Source organism: Sinocyclocheilus anshuiensis, unplaced genomic scaffold (assembly GCF_001515605.1).
Source record: "Sinocyclocheilus anshuiensis isolate Anshui unplaced genomic scaffold, SAMN03320099.WGS_v1.1 scaffold2887, whole genome shotgun sequence".
Classification (NCBI taxonomy): domain Eukaryota; kingdom Metazoa; phylum Chordata; class Actinopteri; order Cypriniformes; family Cyprinidae; genus Sinocyclocheilus; species Sinocyclocheilus anshuiensis.
The window spans coordinates 5,301-22,562 of record NW_015552747.1 but is presented as its reverse complement, the minus strand read 5'-3'; the positions used below and the strand labels follow the sequence as shown (position 1 = coordinate 22,562).

The 17,262-nt window shown below is 37.5% G+C and overlaps 1 pseudogene; it reads right to left on the bottom strand.

Annotated features, from left to right (window-relative positions):
• Positions 1–1,954: 1,954 nt before the first annotated feature.
• Positions 1,955–2,858, bottom strand: LOC107667849 (uncharacterized; annotated as a pseudogene).
• Between the last annotated feature and the right edge of the window lie 14,404 nt (positions 2,859–17,262).

Sequence of the window (17,262 nt, the reverse complement as noted above, 5' to 3'; positions counted from 1 at the left end):
ATCCCTTTCAAGGTACTTTTATTAATATAGTGTGAGAAAATCTGGGTGGCAAGGAGGAAAAGATAGGGTGAGATAGGGCATCCTTGCCTGATGCCCCTCTGAAGGGTGAATCTGGGTGACAAACCAAAACTAAATTTCAGTGAGCAATTACTATTAGCATAAAGTGTCCTGATGGCATTATAAAAAAAATCACCAAAACCAAATTTTCGAAGGCAACGGAAAATAAAAGCATGCTCCACGGTGTCAAATGCCTTGTAGAAGTCTAAAAATAAAATAAAACTTTCCTCTGAAATCAAATCAGAATAGTCAAGGATGCTAAAATTAATCTGATGTTATTAAAAATGTGCCTATTTTTATTTTTTTTATAAATCCAGATTGAGATTCATCAATTAAATAGCTCATCACTTTCTGTAATCTTTGGGCAAAAATTTGAGCTAGAATCTTGTAATCAGTGTTAAGTAAACAAATTGGATGCCAATTTTCAATAAGAAGTGGATCCTTTTTGGGTTTTGGAATCAGAGTAATCACACCCTGTGTCAAGCTAGGAGGAAGAGATGTTCTCAGTATACTCTCTGCATAAACTTCTGCAAGAAATGGAGCTAAGGGTTCAGAGAAGGCCTTATAAAATTCTGCAGTAATACCATCATTCCCCGGAGATTTGTTGATTTTAAGATGATTAATAGAATCAATGATTTCTTTAAGGGAAACAGGTTCATTTTTGTCATCTTTGTCATCTACCTCTATGGTATTCAGGTCAACTATTGAGTCTAAAAATGAGGATGTGTCAAACCTAGAGGACCTAGAGGTATATAACAACTTATAAAACTTATAGCAATAATTAGAAATTGTCTTGGGGTTATCTGTTATGATACCATCAGCATTGAGTTTACATGCTATTATAACTGGCATTAGATTTTTCTAACCTGAAGAAGTATGCAGAATTTTGTTCGCCTTGCTCCATCCATCTCCTCCTAGATCGCACAAAGGCGCCTTCAGCTTTACATTTGTAAATATCATCAAGCTGGTTCTGTAATTTAGAAAGCAAAGCAGTTTCAACATTTGAGAGATTTTCAGGGGGCCTCTGAGTAACAACAGCAATTTCACTAATTACTGCCTCTTCCTCAGCTTTCCTAAGCTTGGCTAGAGCACTCCCATAGCTTCTCATAAATTTACCAATATCAAATTTTAGTAACTCCCAATTAATGCTAAAAGAGCGTTCCCTTACTGCTTTTTTCCAATAATGGTTAATGAAATAATTAATTTTAAGCTTAACGGTATTATGAGATAATAGAGAGCTGTTTAACTTCCAATATGATGGGTTAATAGAATTTAAAGTGCTTACAGAAAGCTTAATTCTTATATATAGATAGCCTTATGGTCAGTTAGGGGAGTTGGGAGAATATCAACTAAAGTACTGGGAATGTCAATAGATTTAGAGATCAGCCAAAAGTCTATACGAGAGAAATGAGAAGCAGCCTTGTTGCTCCGGGTAAATGCTTTAGTATTAGGGAATTTGGACCTCCAGACATCAATCAAATCAAGTCTCTCCATGAATTGTTTAAATTTTAAATTAAGTGATGAGGGTTGGCCGGGAGGCCATTTATCAAGAGCACTGTCAATTGCAATATTGAAATCCCCACCTATAACAAGCAGAGAGTTTGGGAATTTTTTCAGCCAGTATAGCAGTCTGCTTTCTATAAACTCAAGAAAACTAGTATTCTCAGACCTTGAATTAAATCCATAAATATTGGCCATAATAATAAAAGTTGAATTAACCCCAAACTCTGCACTTAGAACAAGAGTCAGTGTTAAGTGAACCAACTTATCATATAACATCTTGACAAGTTCCAGACAAAAGGTTTTGAACTATACTTAAAAGGATATTAAGGCACAAAAACCATGGGCCGATCTGCAACAAAAGATCCTGGACTAGCCAGCCTCAGGACGACACACTTCAAGGTGGCAGAATGATTTCTTTGCCTTCAACAAATGCTCGGGCTCTGACATAGTATGCCTTTTTCCCTGCGTCCCTCGCACTTTTAATTGCAGGCCACAGCTTTTTTCTCCTTTCTCTGTCTTCCTCCCAGAAAGAAGTCTTCAGCAAAACGTAGTTTCTTATCACGCAGGTACGAGTTGTTTCTAGCAGCCTTCCAAACTGCATCACGGTGCACTCTGCTGGTGAATTGAAGAATTACAGGCCTCGGCTTGTCAGTGAGCATTTTTGAACCTAAGCGATGAACAGTATCGATCACATCTGGAAGCTTGATCTTTCCCTCAGGTAGCACCTCCTGGCAAATATTAATAACTTCCGCTCGTACGTTCTGATCTGCTTTCTCAGGGACTCCATACAACTTCAGGTTCCATCTCCTGTGGTACCCTTCCAGCTCCCGTATGCGGTTCTCGAGCATGCTGCGACGACGTTTTTCTTCATCAATGCATTTCTCTGCATTTGCCATCTTTATCTTCAAGTCTTTTACCTCTGCACAAACGAAATCAACAGTCTTTTTTAGACCTTCTATTCTCATAGCGTTGTTGTTGATCAGTTTCTCCATACCATCCGCCCTGCTGTTAATCAGGTCAGAGAGAGTGGATATTATATCGTCACCGGATTTTTCCGTTTTTCCACGTTTACTGGATGGAGGCTTACTTGGAGTCACAGGCGAGGATGGAAAATCTTCAGCAGCAGAGGAAAGTGATGGAGTTACATGAGTGGAATAATCATGACAAATGTCAATCAGTAAATTGCTACCTTCAGGTGATATCATAAGCTCGGAGCTTGGCATCACACCATCGGATGCTGCCAAACTTCTAACAGCTTGATCTAGCAAGTCTTTCCTTTTCCTTTGGGACTTTGACATATTCCCGAGTTCACACTGTACAAGAACTTAGCAAATTAACCCAAAATCAAACTTGAAAAGTGGCACTTAACTTAAAAAAAGAGCAATCTAAAGCAGAGATCGGGAAAGACAACCGTTCAGAGCGCCATCTTGCGCGACCCCTGTTTGAGCGTAGTTTCATTCGCTGGGACGATAGAAATTACGTCATTAGGGGAGGACGTAAAATAACTGGTGAACTGGTTTTTTGAACCCGTTCATTGAAACAAACTGTTCGAAAGAACTGGTTCACGGAAAAGGACCGGACTTCTCATCACTACTAAAATTGTGGATGGAGTTAATGTTGATAAATAGATAAACAGTGTACATATAAGTGACTTTTTAGCGTTTTCTTAATCTGATCTCATTATCGTTCGTTTTAAGTAAGATGTTCAGTAAATATTTCTGTATGTAACATGTGTATGTGTACTTGGCTGGAGTTTGACTCTTTGTTTTTTATTTGCAGGATCAGTACAGTGCAAGCAGAGTGGAAGCACAACTCCATATCGATGAGCTGGTGTTGCAAGATTTGTAGATTTTCCTCGCCCAACCAGCGTGCCCTAATCACACATTACAAGCTGAAACACTGCCATCAGGCAAGTCACTGTCCACTCCCATGCATCTATAAAGATTGTGTATGCACATTTGGGAGTGAACAATCTCTGAAGAAGCATTTAACTTGTGGCCATAGTCAGTGTGTTCAGAGTAAGTGTCTACAAAGTAACCTATACGATTTGTATGCCATATTCCAAGTCTTCTGAAATCATACAATCTCTTTGTGTGATGAAAGCATAAAAATGTCAGTCTTGGTTTACAAAAATGTTTGATTATATTAGTTTCTACATAAATATCAATCCTCATTGGTTCTTGCAAGTCTTTTGATCAAATGTCATGACACAAGAACAAATGAGGTTTGATTTTGTTGTTGTATTATGTCGTAAATGTAAATGAAAATTATCATCTTTGGTAACCTATCCTTTTAAATCCTTTAAAGTGTTGTTACAACCCAATGAATTTAAGGCAGGGCTTCCCAATCCTGCTCCTGGGGAGGCAAGATCCTGCAAAGTTTAGCTTCAACCCCAATTAAACACACCTAAACCAGCTAATCAAGGTGTTCAGGATCACTACAAACTTCCAGGCAGGTGTGTTGAACCAGGTTGGAGTTAAACTCTGCAATACATTATTGGCCCTCCAGGAGCAGGATTAGACACCCCTAATTTAAGTGGCATGAGTGTGTTACATCCACTATTAAATCTTACTTTGGTGCTGAACAAAAAGGTAACAAACAACTGTTGTTGCACCACATCACTGGTGATTCATTTACAACAAAAGTCTACAAATGTAAATGTGCAAATTTGAAATCAGTGTTTTTGTGTTTTTATTTTTTTCTAAAAAGCATCAAAGACAGAGGGAGAGGGAGAAAGGATAAACGAATAAAGAAAAACAAAGGATTGAACGAATAAAGCTGGTACTTTAACTATCCTATATTTTACAGACAACAAACCAAAGGATGAGGACAGCAGCATTGCTGGGCGTGCTGTGGTACATGCGAGAGACTCCTTCAAAATGCAAGAAGATATGCAAGGTAAGCTGAAACATGTAAGGCAAAACAATGGAAAATTGAACATTAGATCTCTTAATTTGCAGGGGTCTGGGGACTGTGTTTGTGTAATTGCTTTAATAGTACCTTGTTTTGTTTACATTCTATAAAGCACAGTGACCATGAAGATGATGTGATCAAGGGTGTGGCGATTGGAATCCTAGTGGTTGTGGACCTCTCCCAGCGTCCTACAATGACGTTGCCCTCGTGATTGAGGAAGAAGTGGTAATGCATCACCTGAGTGATGTACCTAATGCTTTTCTGAACCTGATGGGCCTGGTGTACGCATTAAACCTCGACTACCCAAAGGAATTAAAATTCACATTTGACGTGATACAGCGCCTGTTTATTGGAGTCAGGTCAGACTCTTGCACCGCAAGAGTTCACTCCTTGACGAGCAAGTGGCTGCGATAAGACAGAAAACAAACAAAATATTTTTTTCTTATTGCTACTGTTTAATCGATGGACTGGTTTAAAGTGTAAGAGCATTGTTGTTTTATATCTCATTGTTTTAAGTGGAACATTGGTATTCTTTAAATGTTTTCAAACTGACTGTTTTGTTGTTACCTTGTACTGCTTCCTCTTTCCTTGTCATATTTCTATGATTGGGAATTGAAGACCAGTTTTTGAACAGTGAAGAAGTTTTTCAACACCGCTTATTGTGAGTTCTTTATGTACATTTGTTCCTGCAATGAAAACATCTGATAATGAACAAGGATAGTTATTTGTACTATTTTGGCACTAAGATGGGTCTGTGCATAGAGAAGTTTGCACATGTTTGTGTGAGCTGTGTATATGTGAAGATTTTTTTATAAGATTTTTTTTTATCTTTGCAAGTGAATTCTTCTGTCTGTCTGTGTTTTTGGATGAAATGTATCTGTTTAAAAAATAAATGCTGAGAGTGTCAATTTTGCAGTTGTTGATTTCATAAAAATGCTGGTTCCAGATAGAAATCCAGAACTTCTTGTCAAAGCAATGAAGTCCAGTAAACTCAAATAGTTAAGTTGTGATGTTGAGTAAAAATTACTATTTTATGTCCATTAGACTTAGTTCATGGTTGTGAAAACATGAAAAATTAAGTTCAACCAATACGTTTTTCAGTTGACTTAACTAAAAATTTTAAATGCTCGTTAATTGATACAGTACGTTGGCTCAATTTACTGCAAGTTTTTTCAACAACTACGTATAAGTTGAGTGAACTTAACACCTAATGTTTGCTAAACTTAACTGAGTCAATGCAACAAGATGACTTGACTAAGTAAAGTTGTCAACAAATCATTTTTTACAGTGTGTGAATTTGCTTTATTTAATCAAATATTGCTTTAAACTGCCATCTTCATTCGAGACATTTACGTTATATTAATAATACTATCCTAGTTTATATCAGACATAAGATACAAGATCGTTTCTTAATTATTTTCCGTCTACACTCGTACATTCTATTAGGTCTACTCGGTTTCTTACTATTAAATTGATTTAAAAAATCTTGCTATGTGTACTGCATTAGACTATCACAACATTTAGACCTCAACACTTCCTCATTTCACGAGTTCACACTTACATATAATAAACTGAGTAAAGGTTATGCATATTTGGCGTGCTGTCTGGGGAGAGGGCTCTGAGCTCGGTAATCACTCTCGAGCCCGGGGTACTCCCCCTGTCCGGGGAGGGGGGTCCGAGCTCAGTTTTTAGCCCGGACGCAGAGCGCTCCCCCCGAGTGCTCCTCCCCATCCTGGGGTAGAAACGGGCTGAAGGTGAGGAGTCGGGGTGGTGGAGGGATGCTGAAAGACTAGAGATAGTGAAGGTAAGACTGCTTTGATTATTTATAGGGGTTCTCTCTTGTGCTGGTTGGATAGATTACTGATGATGGATTGGCCGTGTTACAGTTTTTTTAAATTGCTTTGGTGCAATTTTCACAAGCAATTGGTACATTTTCAAAACTCTTAACTTATATCACAACAGATCATCAAAAGTGCATATTTTCAATTGTGTTAGTACAATACACATAATCACAAAATATCCTTTTCACTACACACAATAAGTGTTTCATCTATATAAATGTTTAATTCACAGTAACTGCCTTTCATAAAGCTATTACTATCAAACTTTTGCATCTCTTATCATTCAGTTTAATACATTTGTCTATCATTTAATTCAACTGATCTTAATGTTTAATCAATGAATCATTTATTATGTCCATAGATTTTCAACTTGTCTGATTGTTGTCTGATAATTTGTAAGTTACAAATTGCTGCAAGAGCTTTCAGTCAAGAAAGACCAATTACTAATTATTTTCACCTGATGATCACAATTAGATACCATATAAGTAGAAATGTGTGTGAGACTTTGCAGTGTTTAAACATGGAGCAGGATAGACTTGTAGAGTGAGGAAAACTGCATCGAAGAGGTGGTGGTGTTTCTCAACAGAGAAGTGGACATGAACCAAGAGAAAGAGGTGGTGGTGCTCCTCAACAGAGAGGTGGATGTGGACCAAGACAAAGAGGTGGTGGTGCTCCTCAACGGAGCGGTGGACGTGGGCCAAGACAAAGAGGTAGTGGTGCTCCTCAACGGAGAGGTGGATGTGGACCAAGACAAGAGGTGGACATGGACCAAGAGAAAGAGGTGGTGGTGCTCCTCAACAAAGAGGTGGTCTTCAGAGAAATGTAGGCAGAAGACAGCGCACCATCATCTCTAATGAAGTCCGGGCCATCATTGCTGACCATGTGGTTAACAGAGGCCTTACCATGGCAGAGGCTGCCAGGTTAGTTCAGCCTAACTTACAAAGGTTAACTGTCAGCTCTATCATCAGATCTTTTCGCCAAGAAAACCGGTAAGTCCGCTATAGTAACTTCACTATACTTTTACAATATAGTACTGTTACAGTAATGGCATTACTGTATAGAAGAACAACATGTATTTGTCACAGTTTTATGTAATTTGTAATAGTAAAATTGACAGCATACTGTTGTCCTCCCAGAATTAACAGGAGACAACCTGGTAGTGGTCGCCCACGTGTTTTGACTGACCAGCAGGAGTTAGCTGTGGTGGAAATGGTCAGGGCAAGGAATGACATACGGCTGTCTGAAATCAAGCAGGCTATTGAGAACAGCAATGACACCTTTGCCAATGTGCCGTCCATTAGCCTTCCAACTATTGCCCACCTTTTGAAGAAGCACCAGGTTTCTATGAAACAAATGTACTTTGTGCCTTTTGAGAGAAACAATGCCCGGGTGAAACAAATGTTCAGGTACAACACTAAATTGGTGTACTGTATGACATGCAATTTACAGTACTGACTAACAATGTCAACTCTTATTTATTTAATACACGAGTTTCACAATTTGAGTTGAATTACTGAAATAAATGAACGTTTCCATGACATTCTAATTTATTGAGATGCACCTGTAAATTACTTTTGATGTGTTCTTTGATCACATTTTCATGTTGTATAAAGAATTTTTTATTATTATTTTTTTTAATATAGTTTGTCTGAACGTAAGTGTAACGTTTGCTGTGATGGCTGTGCATGCAGTTTTACAGTACAGTAACATTCATTCAGCACTGATGGTGATTTGAAACCTGTACCTTGTATTGTGTTTGTATGGTTGATGGTATTGAAATTATGCAGCCAAACGATGATATCTCAGATCATTATTTAGTCTTGTGCAAACTTCATATAGCTAAAACTGCAAATTCTACTCCTTGTTACAAGTATGGTAGAGCAGGAAACTTCATCTCCAGAAACCTCTGCCGCCAGCTCAAGTTACAAGCTACCGCCACTGAAACTATCTACCAGGTCCAGTCGATAACTGGGAAACCACTATGTTGCCGACATGTACGATATCGTGTGGGCCCCATCACTCTTCGGCTGGGTCAACTTCATTCGGAAGACATTCATCTTCTGGTTCTGGAGGGGTCTACGGCTGACATCATCTTAGGGCGCCCGTGGTTGGTAAAGCACAATCCCATTCTGTCCTGGAAGACGGGAGAAGGCCTGAAGTGGGGCAAGGATTGCTTCCCAGACTGCTTCCCCTTGACTCCTTCACCAGCCAAGAAACTCACGGAGGGCTCATGTCGCCTTCTGCCCCTCAGAGGTATTCCCACTGCACTAGAAACGGCTGAGCTTCTCTTCAACCAGGTCTTCCGATATTATGGAATTCCCGAAGACATCGTCTCCGACCGGGGACCTCAGTTTATCTCCAAAGTATGGAATGCCTTCTTCAGACTCCTAGGTGTGACCGTAAGCCTCTCGTCCGGATACCATCCACAATCGAATGGTCAAACGGAGAGGAAGATTCAGGAGGTGGGGCGATTCCTGCGAACCTTCTGCCATGGCCACCAGGATTCCTGGAACCAGTTCCTGGGCTGGGCCGAGTACGCCCAGAATTCCCTGCGACAGCCTTCTACTGGTCTCACTCCCTTCCAGTGCCCCATCCTGGGACAAGTCAACCCGGTCACCTACAAACTCCAACTCCCCTCACAGTACAGAATTCATCCCACATTCCAAGTATCACTGCTGAAACCTCACCATGAACCTGTCTCTCTCCCCACAGAGCCTGGCCAGAAGGAGGAACCCCCTCTTCCCTTGATCCTGTTTGAAGGGTCCGTCTACCAGGTGAAGGAAATTCTGCAGTCCCGGCGTCGTGGTGGTCAGCTGGAATACCTCGTGGACTGGGAAGGATATGGACCCGAGGAACGCTCATGGGTACCTAGGACCGATATATTGGACCGCCTTAATGTCTGAGTTCCATGCTGCCCATCCTGATCAGTCGGGGCTTGCTTAGTTGGGGACACTTCATTTCCAGCGATATCGTTGACTTGATTGGAAATGATTGCAAAGATACTATTTAAACTGAACTGAGCTTGATGATGACATCACTGAATTCAATGATGAACTGCCTTTAACTGAAAAATTAGTGTTTACTATTGTCATTTTGCATTATTGACACACTATTTTCCTAATTAATGCTGTTCAGTTGCTTTGACACAATCTGTATTGTTAAAAGCGCTATATAAATAAAGGTGACTTGACTTGACTATTGTTTGCTACTAAGTGAACTGATTGTTAAAAGTACTAAGTTGAAAAAAAATCTTACTGTTGTGTTTTGGTGATTAAACCAAATGTTCTCAATACATATCACAATGATCTTGTGTTCTGAAACAATGATTATGTTGAATGAAAATACATGCAACTACATCGAAATAATGAGATCAGGTTTTGAAAGAATGACTAGTGGTATTACAAGTGTGATCAGTTTAAAGTTTTGTACTAAGAGTTTTGAAATTGTACACCTTACTTATGGAAAATTGTACCAAACCAATTAAAAAAAATGTAATTATCTGTGCGTGCTGCTCCTGAAATTTGTTAATAAAACATCACTTGTAAGTCGCTTTGTATAAAGGTCTATGCAAAATCCAATAATTGATCTCGGAGAAAAGAATAACGAGTGATTCAAACTTGTATCTACCTTTTATTATTTGTAGTGAAGAAAATGATCAAATTGCCATTACAAACAGTGGTCTAGCCAGAAAAGAAAATCTCTGCATGCCATCATCTTTTGATCTAGTATGAAATTGACTAGCATTTCAATAATTTGACATATCATGGAACCATAATGTTTTGAAACAAGCGTCACGCATAAATCCGTTACACATGTACACAAACAGAGAACCTTGTTAACGTACATCTCATCGCTACATTCAGAGATCACATCCATAATTTGTCTGGTAGTTACGCAGATTGGCTCTTTGCTGGTGATAAACATGCTCATCAAATCGGGCCATGGATTATTTTTCAGGCTTCTTACAACATCCATTTCGTTCTTGAGGTTTTTTACACGCTTGGTATCACCCTTACAATGGGTTCATGATTTGGATCGGACGCATCATTAATGATCTTACGTATAAGATCAATCATTTGGTCTCTGTAACATTGTTTAAACAGAGTCTTTTACAGGGCACGTTTTTGCCGTGGCGCAGTCACACTCCACTTGCTCATCCGTAGCAGCGCCAGAACTCCAGTCACACTCCATCAGCTTTTGCTCAGCGTCAGACGACCTTTTCAGAATTCGTTCCAATATGTAAACTCCTAATCGATAATGTTGCCGCTGTTTCCTAGAATCTGGATTGACTGTTTTAATCTACGATGGTCCAGGTCACAACGCTTTGATTCTGACAGTCCGTGTAGATAACGTTTTGATCAATAAGAAGTTGCAACATGTATTGTATCCAACCGGTACGGTTCGCAGATCTAGGAAAGTACATGATGACTGCAGAGTTTATGAGGACGGGTGTTGTTGGTTTTACTGATCGGGCCCGCCCTCAAACCCTGTTGCGTGGTGTAAAGGGGTTGTCGTCAGGAAGCCATAAACAACAATCACAATGAAGCAGTTCTCCCAGAAAGATATTTTGGTTAACGATTACGAGGGAATTCGGTCATTTAAAAGATTTAACTTTTATACCAAACATTTATTTATTTTTTTATTTTTCTCTCAATTTAATAAAAAGAAAACGAGTAGACCTAATAGAATGTACGAGTGTAGACGGAAAATAATTAAGAATCAATCTTGTATCTTATATTTGATATAAACTAGGATAGTATTAATAACATAACGTAAATGTCTCGAATGAAGACGGCGGTTTAAAGCAATATCTTATTTAATCAAGCAAATTCACAGAAATATTGACTTATATGAACAAATAGCTCGTTAACATGACAGCAAAAACTAGGAAACAAAGTGTAAGACCTAACAATTACCATCAAATGGGAAGTAAATTCAAACAGAAAGAACGAGCAAAGTCATGGAAACATATAAAATCATTCTTATTTCAAAGTGTAACCCTATGATAAACTTTGCAGTTTATATCCCACAACGGTGTGACGAGGCCTAGCACAGTAGCGTCGTTAAACACGAGGATAACGTCAATGTATCTATCAATTTTAGGTATAGTTACCAGGAATAAGCTTGATGCGTGAAAGACTTAGAACAAGCATTTGTTTGTGTTGTTAGGCTATATTGTTCGTATTGTCGCTATAAAGATTTGTATGTTTACATACATATTAACGTGTTTATGAAACGCTGTTACAGAATTTGTCTTAGTGACATCCAATGGAATATTTTATTAAAAGATAACACAGAGGACTGTTTGAGTAACACTCTGTCAAGTGTTCGCCCAACTACCGGAAACCTGTAACTTTATTATAATTATTTAAAAATACATATAAGCTTCATGCCTGACACTTTTGTAACTGACAAAAATCTAATATTTAAGCTAAACAAACATTTACAATCGTGAAAAATTAAGATAATTAAGAGATGTTAAAAAACTGCTGGCCGCATGTTTTCTTAAAGAACAACAGCCAGACATGACAACGCGCGGTTACAGTTGTACCTGTTTCCTAGAACAAAACTAAAAGGCGGTCGCCTAAAACACAAAGACTGAATAAAACGGACTGAATTATCGCTTTCGCTTAAAACAACTTTGATTTATTAAAATCATGTGTAGAGACGCGTACAAAGAAAATAATGTTTCCACACCATCTTCAAATTGTAATGTGTAACTTTATGTACTCTAAATGAAATAGATGTAGATGTAACAGAGAAACAATAAGATTAAGGCCTTGTGTCGCATGGCCACTTTTTAGACACCAGAAAAAGCTCTAAAGTACATCACAATCTCAGTTTAAACACTCTCTTGACTTTCATTTAATTATCTTATACTGTATTTGTTCATGTTTTCCTGCGAGCATTTGCCGCATGTTTGACCAAACTCTGAATATAGTCTTCATCTAAAAACTGTGAACACTCGCCGCATGTTTGACCAAACTCGGAGAATAGTCTTCATCTAAAAACTGTACAACAACAATGAAAAAGGTATACAGCGCCGTCAGCTAGTGAGGGGGGTGGCCATCAATATCAACATTAAAACGTTAACAATAGCTTAGAAGAGAGGATTTCAGTATTAGGTATTTGATATACTGATACATATTTCTGTTGTGCTAACATATTTCCTGTATAAAAGACTATGTCTATAACCTTTTCAAAGGGGGATGTGGTATAATGTTATGGTACTTAATTGTGATCACATTACAACAAGGCGTGCCATAGTCCCTCTAGCAAATCTGCCAAAAGTGGACAAAACAGAGTCCAAGTATGACAAATAAATACATTTGAACATCGTCATCAGCTATCTGGTCCTGCGTTAGAAAATACCTACCGTACGTTGTTAAAACCTATATACAATGTTACATTTTAAGGTGGCTCGTGTTTCACGTATATGACTTTACTTTTCTTATTTTTCTTATTTAACCTGTGTTAAATTTCAACACATTAATGGGTGAGTTCTGGGACAAAGTTTTTTGTGTTAATTTTTACTCATTCATTGTGTTGATGATTTTAACACAGTAAACGTGTCAGAAAGGTTTCCACAAAGATGTGTAAATGTGTATAATTTAACACATTACGTGCTGTCCTTTACTACATACATTATGCTAAAAAACATACATGAAATTCTAAACAAAATGTTGATGGAAAAATCATTGGTTGTTTAGCTTATTGTCAAAATATTTATTATGATGAAATATCAACAATTACATTAATAGAACTGCAGAATATATATACAATTTAAACCGTCGAAAAGGAAATGTCCAACACAGGACAAAACAGTTATTTTCATCTCATTAGGTAACATGACACATAACCTCACCATTATAATCATTTCGCTTTTTTCCAAACTTTGCTGGATTGATGTACACTAAAGTTGATAAATTCTGTCCAAAAATGCTGAGATCCATAGAGAGAAAGACTTCAATTGAGGATTTAGCCTTCAGCTTGTCTGCAGTGAAGGGGTAGCTTTTTGAGACAAAAACACACTAAGACACGTGCAAGAAATCACTATGTGATGATCTTTCTCCTTCTTACAGTAGTTAACCCACCTGTGCGCTGATATTAGGTACCTTTCTGGTCATGTGGGACTGCAATGGTAGAGAGTATTCTGCCTAATAAAAGATCAAAATAATTCTAAAATATAAACTAAAGTTTATAAACTAAAGAATGCTTGATTTGGTATGAATTTTATTTTATTTTTCAGTATCTTAAAAATATATTAATGGCGAAAGTCTGATTATAATGTATTCAGCAAAAACTGGGCTACAAAGATATGTGAGTAGCATGAATGTACATGTTTGTGTTTTTGAGAAAGCAATGTTTATGCGTGGTTAGTGAAAAAATAAATAATATTAGTAATAATAATAATAATAATAATAATAAAAAATTCTGTTTAAAATACTTGTTTAAAATGGTTTGCTACTATGATGTGTTTTATAAGTTCAATAAACGTAAATAAATGTTGAATACTTGTTTAAAATGAATTATTTGCTTTAGTAACATGATCGTAACATGCTGTCATATATAATTATATATTCTTTTAAAATAGAGATTAGTCTCTTTTTAGCTTTTAGCTGTTTATATGATTTATGTTATGTTCCTGTGGCTCAGTGGTAGAGCATTGTGTTAGCAGCACAAAAGGTTGTGGGTTTGATTTCCAGGGAACACACATACTGGTAAAAAATGTATAGCCTGAATGCACTGTAAGTCGCTTTGGAGAAAAGCGTCTGCTAAATGCATAAATAATTAATTAAATAATTATCTGAACACACATTTGTATAGTGACATGGGTAATTACACTGCTATACCAATGTAAATGTGGATTATGATAAAATTTCGAGTCCTCATAATTAAGATCGCCTGCAAACAATATTTAATTAAAATGGAATCATATGCAGTTTTTTTTCTTTTTTTTTTGTGAGGGGTAGGTGTACAGTTTGTACAGTAAAAAAAAAATAATTACACCTATATGGAGTGTCCCCACAAACCAAATATGTAGTAATAGTTTAAATGAATGACAGCTGTTTAAAATATAATAAATTATGTTTATCAAAATGTAGAAAGTTTACTGTGATGGTTAGGTTTAGGGGATGATACAGTATAAATATAAATGGTTCTAAATAAATTAAAAATATGTTTTGCTTTGTTTTATATCGTGTGTGATTGCATAATTGATTTATATTAATTTTGTTTAAAAGAAGAGAATAAGGCTCGGACGATTTAATGTGTGTTTGTGTACTTGTTTAACCTACGTTTTGGGGGTCAAGTGTCCTCTCAGAGAGGAGCATTAATATTTTGACTTTGCATGAGCCATTTTATTGAAAACCATGAGTGCTTATAAATCACATCAACTTTTTTATTTATTTTGTCCGATGCAAAGTTTATTGTGATGGTTAGGTTCAGGGCATCATCATTAATAAAAAATCATTAATATAATGTAAATGTAAATATAAAAGGTTCTAAATATATTGTAGAAACTTTAATTTTCGGTGAAACTGCTTTGCAACAATTTGTTTTGTGAAAAAGCTATTAAAAAAAAGAACATGAATCTAATTTAATTATGCCTATGGAAAGACTCAATGACATGCCCGGACATGTCTGGGGTCCACAATATACCTTACCGTTTGGCCTGTTAAAATAAATGTTTTCCCTTTACTAATTTTGTCGTCACTGGCTCCTCATTACAACATTTTTTATTCCCTAAAACTAGTGTAAATGTTTTGCTTTGTTTTATATCATGTGCGATCACATAATTAATTAATTAATGTTCATTTAAAAGAAGAGAATAAGACTTGGGACGATTGAATGTGCACGCGCGTGTGAGTGTGTGTGAGAGAGAGAGAGAGAGAGAGACGGAAGCACTTTTCCAATTTCACTGTGAGAGAGATGTGAGTGTAGCTCCAAGAAGGATTTCATTTTTCAACTCATTTGAGGTATGTTTGAAATAAAGATGTGTTTTCTCCGGCTCTTTTTGGAAAATTTAAGGGATTTATAGTTTAAACCATTCCTATATTTATTGTTTTATTTTAAACTCATTATTAGCTGTGTTATTTAATACCTTTTTTACATTGCTGGGAATCATTTTATTCAGTCATCAGATTATATGTGTGGACACACATATTGTGATCTGTTCTCATGATCTGTTTAAAATTGGTTACTTATTTATGATATTACTCATCAATACAACCTTGTTTTATCATATACCCCATAGAGAGAGAGCGGGGGGGTTAGAGGTTTTTTTAAACCACTTATTTGGACATTTTTGCACTATGAAAAATGTAAGGGATTTATATTTTAAACCAGTCCTTCTCAGGAGTTTTAGGTGAGTATAAGACGTCCATGTCTACGTATTTCACAGCTCTTTTCTGATTTTCCAGAGAAATGCCTGAGATCTATGTATCTAAGCGAGCCTTGGAATACTGCCAGATTCCTCCCCAGACTTGTGGTGCGTCAGATGACAGACCGGATGTGGGAACGGACTATAAAAGCACAAAAACATTCCTCAGGACTTCATTTATGACATCGGGCAGCATTGGACAAACATATTTCTTCCCCTGGAGGGCAAAGATCACATCTGGATATCTAACAGGTCACGGGGTCAAACAACACAGGGTGGTCGCAACGTGGGTGGGCTATGTGGGAGGGAGGGGAAAGGTCAAAAGGTCAAAGCCATAAATCAAGGGTCATAAATCATTCTTGACACTCTGTGAATCATATTTACTACTTAAGTCTTTACTCGGGCAGTGTCTGATAGACGTGGACTATTTCAACAATGGGCTTGTCAAGTGTTTTACCTTGCTCTCGCAGGCATTCAGAGGCAACATCTGCAGCTTTTTTGAGTCTCAGATAGTAGTCATATGGGTTTTCGTCCTCCTCAGGCAGGGTATTGTAAAAGAGGGACAGGTGAGTAATGATTACAACTGAAATGTTTGCGCAACAGGCTGTAAACTAAGTTTGGACAGACAGTGGTGGCGGAGTCACAGTTCCTGATCCAGAATTTGACTACATCTTTAGCTTTACCACGCAGGTGTACAAGGATTCCTTCCACGTGTTCATCAGCACTCATGTTACTCTTTTTAACAAATGTCCTTATCAGATCTTCCCATTCCTCAATTTCAATTGTATCTGAACCATCTCCTCTGAAAGACGGTGGCTCCTTGACTTTTCTGTGCTGAATCACTTGTGTGACAAATTAGCCACGCCTGAGGGGCTGTCAGTCTTATAATCATCAGTGTGTTTTTTTACTTGGTATGTCAGCGTCCAAGCTATAGGAACCATGTTGGCCAATTTGATGGACAATTGAACTCATCTGCCCTAACATATCAGGCAGGCTATCATTGTTGGGTGTTGATGTGCAGGCTACTCTGTGATTGACATCTGACTGCATGTCTGCTGCATCATACTCTCTTAGAGGACAAACCCTTCTTGCATTGCCAGGCCTGCTATCACTATCGTCAGCACTGGGATTGTTCATTGAAAAGGGAATTGGAAAACCTAAAATTAAATTTAATTCAATTCAATTCAATTCAAGCGATTTTCACGATACAAATCGTTGCAAAGCAACTTTACAGCAAATTAGGTTTCTACAATATTTAGTAGTAGCTTATCAGTGGTGACTGTCAGTTAATGTAAATATGGGAGAAATGTACGGAAAAATCAATTAAAGACAATCAAACAGACGATGAACACTATTTACAGCAATTATTATATGATGCAACCAAACTTATAGCAACATTTGGTAGTTCTGCATGTTGTTTCATGGTTGGCATCATCGGAGGTCCTCTGAGGGGTTGGCATCATCTCTTCTCAGGTGTTCTGGATCCAGACTAAAGCTTGTGTAAATCCTAGTTACAGAGAAACAAATAGAGACATAATTAGCGTAGCTGCTGTTCCAACCAAGCAA